The sequence below is a fragment of the Macaca mulatta genome, chromosome 5 (genome assembly GCF_049350105.2).
Source record: "Macaca mulatta isolate MMU2019108-1 chromosome 5, T2T-MMU8v2.0, whole genome shotgun sequence".
NCBI classification, from domain to species: Eukaryota; Metazoa; Chordata; class Mammalia; order Primates; family Cercopithecidae; genus Macaca; species Macaca mulatta.
This window is the reverse complement of record NC_133410.1, coordinates 119,206,050-119,216,390: the sequence shown is the minus strand read 5'-3', so window position 1 is coordinate 119,216,390 and position 10,341 is coordinate 119,206,050.

The following is a 10,341-nucleotide window of genomic DNA, read 5'->3' as shown; positions in this document are numbered from 1 at the left end:
TAGTCCCAGCTACTCGTGAGGCTGACGCAGGAGAATCGCTTGAACCTGGGAGGCAGAGGTTGCAGTGAGCCGATATTGCACCACTGCACTCCAGCCTGGGTGACACGGCGAGACTCCATCTCAAATAAATAAATATATAATAAGTTTATATTCCTACTTCTAGATAAAACTGAACCTTTCTTGCACTCTAGAAAGGTTGAAATAAACTATTTTAAAGTTGACACGAAATGCATTATAACTTATGGGTTTGAGCTGCCAAATATGTTTTTATTTCTGGAATTGAGTTAAAGTTAACTAATTCATTCACTAATTAAACAGCTATATGTGATAGGGTACCGTCTGGAGTACAAAAAACAGAAGCCATGGTCCTTAACATCAAGAGCTTGCTGAGGTTGATTAACAGCAACAACAGAGAGTATATGAGTATGAGCTAATGAATGACAAGTCGCCAAGTATGTGACTGGTCATATACTAGGTGTCAGGAAAGAAGGAGGGGAGCTTTAATGTACTTTGGACTACAGCATGCAGTGTGAAGCTCTGTGGAGTAATTAGGATGCCTCAGAAGGACATGAAGAAGGAGAAGGGTCATGCTGACAGGATGTGGAACAGGAATGGACAAATTTTTTTTTTCTTATTTAATAGTTCCTTAGATCCTGAAGGGACACAGCTGGGTGGGGGAACCCTGCTGGCAGGTCAGTAAGAAAGTTAGACATTAATAGCAAGGAGATAGCTCTGAATGGTTATAAGTGTGAGTGTACAGCAGTAGCTGGAAGGGACTATTGGGACACGTATTTATGTGTGCTAGTCACAAAATTCTAACTTTTCAGATGAAATTTCCTCATTGAAGCACAGGGCACCTAATTTTCCTCGGTTATGTATTTACTGTGCTCAGCACCTCTTACTGATCATTGCCACCACCACACCGTCAACAAATTGCTTCCTTAATTACAGCATGACTCTTCATCATTCTCCCAGGTATTTTAGTTTCTAAAAATGTAAAGGTTTAGGGAAAGAAATCTGGATTTTCTATCATTCCCAAAACAATCTTTCCCCAGCCTTCAATTCTGCTCAACCTATAAGAAGTACAGTACCATTAAATGAAGAGCAGTTCAAGTGGTCTACAAGGCTTGACAAGAGAACTAGAGATACTGTAAACTGCATATAATGAAACACTACTTCCTGGAAGTAATGAAAATGCAAACCACTGGTTGCAGCTCTTATTATATGTATAAAACTGTGAATCAGGCTGGGCATGGTGGCTAATACCTGTAATCCCAGCACTTTGGAAGGCCAAGGTAGTTGGATCACCTGAGGCCAGGGATTCGAGACCAGCCTGACTAATATGGTAAAACCTCATCTTTACTAAAAATACAAAAATTAGTTGGGTGTGGTGGCAGGTGCCTGTAATCCCAGCTACTCGGGAGGGTGAGGCAGGAGAATTGCTTGAATCTGGGAGAAACTAAATGTAGAAATAACAGAAATGAAATCTGTGGTAGGAAAAGACTAAGAACTGGAATAAGTATTGAATGTAAAAAATAAAATCGGCCAGGCATAGTGGCTCACAACTGTAATCCCAGCATTTTGGGAGGCCGAGACGGGAGGATCACAAGGGCAGAAGTTCGAGACCAGCCTGGCCAATATGGTGAAACTCTGTCTCTACTAAAAAAACAAATAAACAAACAAAACAAAACAAAAAAATCTGTGAATTAGTATCCTCTTTGCTTGCCATTCAAAACTGGAAAGATGTATAAAATAGATGGTGGAGAGAAAATATTTGAGTTGGTGACATATGGATTATTTCAATTTTAAATACCAGAGAAATAACATAAATTAAGTTGCTTTCCTTTGGTTTTCCCAGCCTGACTTCTAATCAAGATGCATTCTTTTTCATTTTCATTAAAGTAAAATTTATATAAAGTGAACAGATCTTAAGTGTACAATCTGATGAGTTGTGATAAATGTATATATACACTTCATCAATGCCTCAAACTGTCTTTTTAAAAACACCATTTTTGGTAGAAATTTCCAAGCATAGAGCATTTCCCTTATCATCAAAATTTTCCATATACTCCTTCCAGTGAATCCCACTCATAGGTAACCATTGCTCTTATTTCTCTCATCATAGATTAGTTTTGTCTGTTCTTGAACTTTATATAAATGTAATCATACAGTGCATTCAACTTTGGATCTAGCTTCTTTGTTTAACATAATGTTTTTGAGACTCACGGAGGTTGTGCATATTAGTACTTTATTCTTTTTTATTGTGGGGATGTATTTTTGTATGAACATAGTACAATTTGTTTATCTATTCTCTTGTTCATGAACCTTTGGATCATTTCCAGGTTTGGCTCAATGAATGTTTTCATTTCTCAACAGTTAATACCTAATTACTAGTTCATAGAGTAGATATGTGTTTAACTTCATAAGAAACTGCCAAATATTTTTCCAAAGGGATTGTTCAATTTTATACTCTCCCCAGCAATGTATGTGAGATCCATTGTTCCATGTCCTCACCCACATTTGGTATTGTTAGTCTTTTAAATTTTAACCATTTTTGTACATGTGACATAACACTTCGCAATTTTAATTTGCCTTTTCCTAATGACTAACGGTATTGACCAACTTTTTTGTGTGTTAATTGATCTTTCATATATCCTCTTTTGTGAGACATCTGTTCAAACCTTTTGCCTATGTTTATTGTATTGTTTGAAGTTTCATTATTGATTTGTAGAAGTTCTTTATATATAATCTATATTCAAAGTCTTTGTCAAATCTTTGTGTTACAAATATTTTTTCTAGTTTGGGACTTATTTATTCCTTTCTTTTTCTTTTTCTTTTTCTTTTTTTCAGAAAAGGTCTCACTCTATTGCCTAGGCTAGAGTATAGTGGCACAATCATAGCTCATTGTAACATCAAATTTCTGGGCTCAAGCAATCCTCTTGCCTCAGTCCCTCAAGTAGCTAGGATTATAGGTGCACACCAGCACGTCTGGCTAGTATTTTTATTTTTTGTAGCGATGGCGGTCTCACTATGTTGCCCAGGCTGGTCTCAAATGCCTGGCTTCAAGCAATCCTCCCACCTTGGCCTCCCAAACTGTTGTTATTACACGCATAAGCCGCCACACCTGCCCTCTATTTATTTTCTTCATAGTGTCTTTTTTTTTTTTTCCAATAGGTTTTTGGGGAACAGATGGTGTTTGGTTACATGAATAAGTTCTTTAGTGGTGATTTCTGAGATTCTGGTGCACCTGAGCAGTGTACACTGTACCCAATGTGTAGTCTTTTATCCCTCATATCCTTCCCACACTTTCCCCCAAGTCCCCAAAGTCCATTGTATCGTTCTTATGCCTTTGTGTCCTCATAGCTTAGCTCCCACTTGTGAGTGAGAATGTACGATGTTTGGTTTTCCATTTCTGAGTTACTTCACTTAAAATAATGGTTTTCAATTACACCCAGGTTGTTGTTGCAAATGCCATTATTTTGTTCCTTTTTATGGCTGAATAGTATTCCATGGTATATATGTACCACATTTTCTTTATCCACTTGTTGATTGATGGGCACTTGGCTGGTTCCATATTTTTACAATTGCAAATTGTGCTGCTACGAGCATTTGTGTACAAGTGTCTTTTTCGTATAATGACTTCTTTTCCTCTGGGTAGATATCCAGGAGTGGAATTGCTACATGAAATGGTAGACTTACTTTTAGTTCTTTAAAGAACCTCCACACTGTTTTCCACGGATTACATTCTCACCAATGGCATAAAAATGTTCCCTTTTCACAATATCCACTCCAATATCTAGTATTTTTTTTTATGGCCATTCTTATAGGAGTAAGGTGGTATCTCATTGTGGTTTTGATTTGCATTTCCCTGACAATTAGAGATGTAGAGCATTTTTTCATATGTTTGTTGGCCATTTATATATTATCTTTTTAGAATTGTCTATTCATGTCCTTAGCTCACTTTTTGATGGAATTGTTCGTTTGTTTGTTTGTTCTTTCTCTTCTTGCTGATTTGCTTGAGTTCCTTGCAGATTCTGGATATTAGTCCTTGTTGGATGTATAGATTGTGAAGGTTTTCTCCCACTCTGTGGGTTGTCTATTTACTCTGCCAATTATTTCTTTTGCTGTGCAGAAGCTTTTTAGTTTAGTTAAGTCTCATTTATTTACCTTTGTTTTTGTTCCATTTGCTTTTGCATTCTTGGTCATGAAGTCTTTGCCTAAACCAATGTCTAGAAGGGTTTTTCCAATGTTATCTTCTAGAATTCTTATGGTTTGAGATCTTAGATTTAAGTCTTTGATCATCTTGACTTGATTTTTGTATCAGATGAGAGATGAGGATCCAGTTTCATTCTTTTGCATGTGGCTTGCTAATTGTCCTAGCACCATTTGTTGAATAGGATGTCCTTTCCCCACTTTATGTTTTTGTTTGCTTTGTCGAAGATCAGTTGACTGTAAGTATTTGGGTTTATTTCTGGGCTCTCTATTCTGTTCCATTGGTCTGTGTGCCTGTTTTTATACCAGTACCATGCTGTTTGGTGACCATGGCCTTATAGTACAGTTTCAAATCAGGTAATGTGATGCCTCCTGATTTGTTCTTTTTGCCCAGTCTTGCTTTGGCTATGTGGACTCTTTTTTGGTTTCATACGAATTTCATAATTGTTTTTTCTAGTTCTGTGAAAAATGACTGTTGTATTTTGATGGGAATTGCATTGAATTTGTAGATTGTTTTTGGCAGTATGGTCATTTTCACAATATTGATTCTACCCCTCCATGAGCAGGAGTTTTATTTCCATTTGTTTGTGTCATCTATGATTTCTTTCAGCAGTGTCTTGTAGTTTTCCTTGTAGAAGTCTTTCACCTTCTTGGTTAAGTATATTCCTATGTATTGTATTTTTTCAAGCTATTGTAAAAGGGGTTGAGTTTTTGATTTGAGTCTCAGCTTGGCCGCTGTTGGTGTATAACAGGGCTACTGATTTGCGTATATTAATTTGTATCCTGAAACTTTGCTGAATTCATTTACCAGTCCTAGGAGCTTTTTGGATGAGTCATTAAGGTTTTCTAGGTACAGGATCATGTCATGAGCAAGCAGCAAGAGTTTGACTTCTTCTTTACTGATTTGGATGCCCTTTATTTCTTTCTCTTGTCTGATTGCTCTGGCTAGGACCATAGTGTCTTTTGATAAGCAGGTGATTTTAATTTTGATAAAGTTCAATTTATCATTTTTTTTCTTTTGTGGTTAGTATTTTTTGTGTTCTCTTTAGTGGTGATTTGTGAGATTTTGGTGCGCCCTTCACCTGAGATTTTAAGTATTTTGGAGGGAGAAGAAAGGGATTTAGCCACTTTTGCTAAGATTAAAAGTCATCCTGAGGCAACTTTAAAAATGCCAGATCTCAGATCCTGCCACCTGATTTGAATCAATGTCATGGAAAGGGTCTACTCTCTCTGAGGTCACTTATGGCTCCAATTCCCCTAAGTGCTTTCACATATATATTTTAGCCATTTCATGAAATGCATCTGCTAAATCAAGAATAATAAAATAATGCAACTCTGGCACTGTGCAGATGAAATCACTTATGTAAGGTATTTTTTGAACTATACCTCAGAGTCTGACTGCTTTATTTATTAAGACGAAAATTATGTTGTTTCCAAGAAGTTTGGGAACCAGTTGTGTCCGGAATTGGTGGGTTCCTGGACTCGCTGACTTCAAGAATGAAGCCGCGGACCCTCGGGGTGAGTGTTACAGTTCTTAAAGATGGTGTGTCTGGAGTTTTTTCCTTCAGATGTTTAGATGTGTCCAAAGTTTCTTTTTTCTGGTGGGTTCATGGTCTCTCTGACTTCAGGAATGAAGCTGCAGACCTTTGCGGTGTTACAGTTCATAAAGGTGGCATATTCGGAGTTGTTCGTTCCTTCCATCCGAAGTAGTTCGTCCTTCCCGGTGGGTTCGTGGCCTCACTGGCTTCAGGAGTGAAGCTGCAGACCTTTTCGGTGAGTGTTACAGCTCATAAAGGCGGCGCTGACCCAAAGAGTGAGTAGCGGCAAGACCTGTTGCCAAGAGCAAAAGAACAAAGCTTCCACAGAGTGGGCCGCTGCTGGCGCAGGTCATCTGCTTTTATTCCCTTATCTGGCACCACCCACATCCTGCTGATTGGTCCATTTTACAGAAAGCTGATTGGTCCATTTTACAGAGAGCTGATCGGTCCGTTTTGACCGAGTGCTAATTGGTGTATTTACAAACCTTTAGCTAGATACAGAATGCTGATTGGTGTGTTTACAATCCTTTAGCTAGACACAAAAGTTCTCCAAGTCCTGGCCCCATTAGCTACACACAGAGTGCTGACAGGTGTATTTACAAACCTTTAGCTAGACACAGAGTGCTGACTGGTGCATTTACAATCCTTTAGCTAGACAGAAAAATTCTCCAAGTCCCCACCCATCCCAGAAGCCCAGCTGGCTTCACCTCTCACAGGCACTCACCATGGGACTTTGCCACACCTAGCCTGGGCACTCTGGCAGCCCAGAGGGAGCTCGTCCCCCAGTCAAGCCCAGCAGGCCCCAGCCAGCCATGCCAAGTGCGGGGCCCACCGAGCCCATGCCCACCTGGAACCCGCACCTGCCTATGAGCACCACACACAGCCCCGGCTCCTGCCCACGCCTCTCCCTCCACACCTTCCCAGGAGCAGAGGGAGCCAGTTCCAGCCTTGGCCAGCCTGAGAGAGGGCCCCCATAGCACAGCGGAGGGCCAAAGGGCTCCCCTAGAGTGGACGCTGAAGCCAAGGAGGTGCCAAGAGTGAGCAAGGGCTGCTAGCACATTGTCACCTCTCAATCCCCCCTCTAAATAGGACACCCCAACTGCTGTTGGGAATTTGACCGATGACCGCTCTAGCTACTTCCTGCTGGATAGGAGCAAAGAAGGGGCCCTGCAGTTGTAGTGTCCTCCAGAGGGAAACTCTTTAGGCCAGTGGAAGGGCCAGCGGGTCAGTCCAGGGATCCTCAGTAGAAGTTGTTGGTTGAGCTCATTTGGAGCTCCATTTGTAAGACCATCTGTAGCTTGATGGCCTCAATTCTAGAGGAAACGAATTTGACAGGAAGGTTAAAAATACAGGGTCCAAAGGCGAGTAACAGCAAGATGGCTGCCATGGGACCTAGAAAGGGGAGAAGACATGCTGCCCAACTCTAGAAGTTGGTATAAGAGTTTGAAAGACGTCTGATTTCAGAAGCCTTTTCCTGTAAATGCCAGGTGGCATCTCATACTATCCCTGACTGGTTAGTGTAAAAAAAACACTCTTCCCCTAAGAAGATACAGAGTCCTCCTTTCTCAGCAGTGAGGTGGTCTAGGACTCGGCGGGTTTGGAGAGTCACTGCTGCTAAAGAATCTATTTGGGATTGTAGAGTAAGGATAGATTTCATTATTTCTTGCAAACTGTCTGAGAAATCCTTTGAGGATAATGAAGTAGATAAACTGGCTATTCCGGTTCCTGTAGCAGTAGTCATTCCTAAGCCTATAAGTAGGGGTATTAGTTGTATGACTCTGCGCTGAGGGACTTGAGCTTTGAGGCGTACTGATAAGGTCTGATTTCCTGGGGCAATGTTAATGTTGGGACTTAGAAAGACTAAGGTGCAGGTGTCTGTTCAGTTAGTGAGGAGGCAGATATAGGTCGGATGTTCCACATAAGAAGAATATAACTTGGCTGAATGCAAACAGCTCACACGTTTGAGCAGACCAATTGTTAGGCAATTTTCCTAACTCTGCTTCTATAAGGGTTTCCTTATCACTTACTGAATACCCATTGTGTCTTTTTCCTTAATCACCGGGAGGAACCATCTATCATCGTCCTGTCCTGAAGGGAGTTCCTCCTATGTCTGGTTGAACCTTTGTATGGCAATGAAGATTTAGATCTCCTGTTAGGAAAACCTGCTGGGTTAAGAATTTTTGATAGGAAGGCTATGGGTTGTCAGTGGCCTCAGTGATTTCGGGCTATGCCCTTGTTTGCACTGACAACAAGGTGGTATTATAGTGTTACAGGGTTACAGAGAAGACCTTCAATTATCAATTATAGGCTTTAAATCTACCCTGGCTTTCAAAGGAATAGGGTACACTGTTTTTCCTTGACTACTTCTATCTCTCTCTCTCTCTCTCTCTCTCTCTTTGGCTCCTTTGTCTCTTCCTCTCTTTCCTTCTGTCTCTCTGACTTTCTGTCTCTTTCCCTCTTTCCTTCTTGCTGGTCTTTCCCTGCCTCTGCTAGCAGTTTATGCTGCTGTTCTCCCCTCTCCTTCCCCTTTCTGATGACTTTGGCAATGTAAGACTGCCACCTCCTTGGGTTTTTGCACTGCATGCAATAACTCCATAATTTCCTTGTAGTATTTAATGGGGGTTCCCCCAGAGGTTAGGAACTCCCTTTCTTTCCATATTGTAGCATGGGCATGTAGGATTAGATAAGCATACTTGCTATCTGTATACATGTTTATTCTTTTTCCCTTTCCCAGTTCTAAGGCTTGGGTAAATGCCACTAGTTCTGCTAACTGGGCACTGGTCCCTGGAGGAAGAGGCTTACTTTCAAGTACGGTTACATCACTAACTATGGCATAATCTGCCCTTCGTATCCCATTCTCCACAAATGAACTTCCATCAGTATATAGGTTAAGGTCAGGATTAGCTAAGGGTATTTCTAAGAGATCATCTCGAGCGGCGTAAGTCTGGACTGTAATTTGCTGGCAGTCATGCTTGATTGGTTCCCCATCCTCTGGGAGAAAAGTGGCAGGGTTGATGGCCACGCACGTATGTATTTGAAGCACCGAGCCCTCAAGGAGTAGCGCCTGGTATCTAAGTAGTTGGTTGTCTGATAGCCATAAACTTCCTTTGACACCTAGTATGCCATTTATATCATGAGGAGTCCACACAATGAGACCCTTTCCTTGCATTATTTTGATAGCCTCTGACACTAAGATGGCCATTGCCACAACTACCTGTAAACAGTGAGGCCAGTCTTTTGCTACTACATCGATTTCCTTACTTAGGTATGCCACTGGTTGTGGGGTTGTCCCACAAGTTTGAGTAAGGACTCCAAGAGCTGTTCCTGCTCTGTCTGTGACGTATAAAGAGAAGTTTTGTCCTGTCGGAAGGCTTAAACCTGGAGCTTGTACAAGGGCTTGCTCTAAGGTTTTCAAGGCTGTTTCTGCCTCTGGTTCCCATTCTACTAGATGAGTATTTGCTCTCTGGGTCTCCTTGATTAGAGTATAGAGGGGCCTGGCTATCTCGCTGTATCTGGGGATCCATAGTCGGCAAAAGCTGGTGATTCCAAGGAACCCCTGCAACTGTTTTAACATCTTAGGGCAAGGATAAGCCAGTATAGGCTGTATTCATTCCTTGCTGAGGGCCCTGGTCCCTCTGACTAAGATTAGGCCTAGATATTTGACCTGCTGTAGGCAAAGTTGGGCCTTCGACATAGACACCTTGTATCCTTGATTATCTAGAAAGTTCAAGAGATCTAGAGTAGCCTGCTGGCAAGAGGCTTCCGAACTGGTGGCCAAAAGTAAATCATCCACATACTGAAGGACCAGAGTGCCTGGTCTTGACAAGTGGCCTAGATCTTGGGCCAGTGCCTGACCAAACAGATGAGGGATATCCCTAAACCCTTGGGGCAAGGCCATCCACGTAAGTTGGGACATGTAGTCTGTGAGATCCTCAAAGGCAAAGAGAAACTGGGAGTCAGAGTGCAGGGGAATACAGAAGAAGGCATCCTTGAGGTCCAGAACAGTGAACCATTCTGCTCCTTCTGGCATTTGAGAGAGCAGGGTATAGGGGTTGGGTACAACTGGATGTAGAGGAATTACTGCCTCATTGAGTCTAAGATCTTGCACTAGTCTCCACTGACCATTCGGTTTTTGCACTCCTAGAATTGGGGTGTTGTAGGGACTGCTGCATTTCCTTACTAAGACTTGAGCTTTTAAATGTTTAACAATATCCTGTAATCCTTTATGAGCTTCAGGCCTTAAGCGATATTGTCTTTGATAAGGAAAAGTGGTGGGGTCTTTTAGCCTGATTTGGACTGGGCGGGCATTTTCTGCCCTTCCAAATTGTCCTTCCAATGCCCAGACTTCAGGGTTGATTCCCTCTTCAAGTAGGGGACAACAAATGGGTAACTTGTTCCCCATGTTCATGTAGATAATAGCTCCAGCCTTGGCTAATATATCCCTCCTTAATAAGGGTGTGGGACTTTCAGGCATAACAAGAAAGTCATGTGCAAAGAGCAAAGTCTCCCAATTACAACTGAGGAGGTGGGAGAAATACCTGGTTACAGGCTGTCCCAGGATTCCTTGGATGGTAATGGACCTTGAGGACAG